The sequence below is a fragment of the Balaenoptera musculus genome, chromosome 4, assembly GCF_009873245.2.
Source record: "Balaenoptera musculus isolate JJ_BM4_2016_0621 chromosome 4, mBalMus1.pri.v3, whole genome shotgun sequence".
Lineage (NCBI taxonomy): Eukaryota > Metazoa > Chordata > Mammalia > Artiodactyla > Balaenopteridae > Balaenoptera > Balaenoptera musculus.
In genome coordinates this window covers 77,011,287-77,013,797 of record NC_045788.1, presented here as the reverse complement: position 1 = coordinate 77,013,797, position 2,511 = coordinate 77,011,287, and the positions used below count along the sequence as shown (strand labels likewise).

General features: G+C 44.6%; 1 pseudogene; it reads left to right on the top strand.

Moving 5' to 3' along the window:
* Nucleotides 1-1,493: 1,493 nt before the first annotated feature.
* On the top strand, nucleotides 1,494-1,824 carry LOC118894958 (annotated as a pseudogene).
* Nucleotides 1,825-2,511: the final 687 nt, after the last annotated feature.

The following is a 2,511-nucleotide window of genomic DNA, read 5'->3' as shown; positions in this document are numbered from 1 at the left end:
GCTTGATGAGTTTTCCTCTGCCAGTACATTTGAAGTGGCAAACACCTTTCTTCTTTAGGTAAAGCTTTTTTTTTACTTGATTCTAAACAATTCACCAGATTAGTAATTAGGAACCTTTCTTTTGTTTTTCAATAGGTGGAACTATAACACATTTCTGGTTTCTCTTACCTGAGCTGCCTCTCATTATATTGGGTTGGCCAAAAAGTTCGTTCGGGTTTTTCCAGAACACCTTATGGAAAAACCCAAACGAATTTTTTGGCCAACCCAATACTTGAGAATTGGCACTTTCCACTCTCACTGCCTCTGCCAGAGATGTCACCACGTACCCTCATTACAGCTGCTTGTGCCTCCAGGTTTTCTGGTGCCTTGCTGCTTTTGGTGTCACTGATGTCACTGGTGTCACCACCTGGACTCCAGGATGGCTGGCGCCTCCACCTTGTCTGGGGTTTCCTGGGTTGCAGGCTTCACCATCGCAGGGGGACAGGGGGGTAGGGGGAGCCAGGGTCACAGGCACTTTTGGGGTTGTTAGGTTCATGGGTGTCACTGCTGCAGGCAGGGATCTGGATTTGCAGGCACCTCCATGGCTGGAGGGACAGGATTACAGGCCCCACTGCTGCTGCAGCCCAGCTCCCTGTGGCTGTGTGCACTGCTGGGGTTGGGAGGCCACAGGCATGTGTGCCACCTTCCCAGCTGCTACTGGCTTTTCTGGGGCAGCAGGCTCAGCTGTTGCAGCCAGGGATCCAGGATCACAGTCACTGCCTCCTCTGTTCCCACAGTTCAGCCTCCTCTATGTATTTCAGTCCACCCACTTGTAAATGTACAGATATATGGAACTTTCTGGCATCCTGTTGTGCTGGAAAGAGGAATCTTTGTTGAGTTATGGATGTTTTACCGGTTGGAAATTGAAGCAGAGAGACAAAGGGAGCGTCTCATGTGACCATGAGGCTGGATAATCTCTACAATTTTTTAAATCTATTCATCTGGGTCATTTTAGTTTTGAGCTATCATGAACAATGCAGCTATGAACATTTGTACACAAGTCTTTGTTTTCACCCCTCTTAGGTAAATACCTAGGAGTGGAAATGATGGGGTGTATAGTAAGTGATGTAGCCATACCTTCACCCCAGCCATGGGTGGAAGCACAGTTAGCTGGGGAAGTCCAGAGCCCCAGGCCTGTACCAAAATCTGGAGATAAGCCCAAATTCTCAATATCTTCACGAGTTAGGAGTCATAAGCCAAGAGCAAAATAAGACCTCGTCTGGGGACTATGCACCCCATATGACCCAGTACAGGCAACCACCCACAACCCAGCCCCCCACAAGGGACATCTCCCATCAAAGATAATTCCTGTGGAAGATGAACTCACAGACAAGAAATATAGGGCATATGAGAATGTCAAGCTCTATAAACGTAGCCTGAATAATTGATACCCCCCAAAAATCCAATAATACAACCTTAAAGGTACTTAAAAATAAATGTGTATTAATCTAAAGATGGCGGCTTCGGCAGCGAAGAGTGCTACGACGCTGCCAACGAACATCCGCTGGCCGTTGCGTATCTGAGAAAAATTCCCTGGACTGCGGCCACGAGTGAGCTGGGAGAACACTTTGCACAATTTGGCCATATAGGAAAGTGCACCGTACCTTTTGACAAAGAGACTGGCTTTCACAGAGGTATGGGTTGGATCCAGTTTTCTTCAGAAGAGCTTCACAATGCACTACAGCAGGAAAATCATGTTATTGATGGAGTAAAGCACCATGTTCAAACTCAAAAACCAAAGCTTTACAAGGGGATCAAACATCTGATGAAGAGAAAGAGTTTTGAGACCATCACTGCGTATTAAACAAAGTAAACAAAACTTAAAAAAATAAATAAATGTGTGTTTAATTAATTAAATAATTAACACAGAGATATTAACTGTTGAGCTTTTCTTTTCTGCAGTTCCTTGTATGTGACTCTTACCCAGTCAGTCAGAGGCATCCACACTACCTTGAAAGTAACTAGGATATATAGTAGGATAAAAGCAACATTTGCTTTGGGGCAGTTTTTGTTTCTAAAAGTAATTATTGAGAATCAAGAGGGAATATCTGAGAGTAACAGAGCATAAACACTAGAAAGAGAACAGAAGATATGCTGCTTTCCCCATGGCTGACCACCGGGGAGATTAGATAAGGATCACCTTGACTAGTTGGTGAACAGAGAGGTAAAAATAGGCTGTGACCTTGAAAAACATTTCGAGTCCTGGATATGAGGGGACCTGACTTGAGAAGGTCACAGAAAGATGTCAAGGATTATGTGTGGCCAGAGCTGAGCCAAAGTCTTAAGATGACTTGTGGCCTCTTGAGTGAGCACCATGTCATCCACATTTGCTATTTTTCTCAATACATAGATAAAGGCATTCCAGGGACTTCCCTGGTGGCACAGTGGTTAAAAATCCACCTGCCAATGCAGGGAACACTCTTATATTGGAGACTCTTTTGTTCCTTTTGAACATTTTTATCATGTGTATGT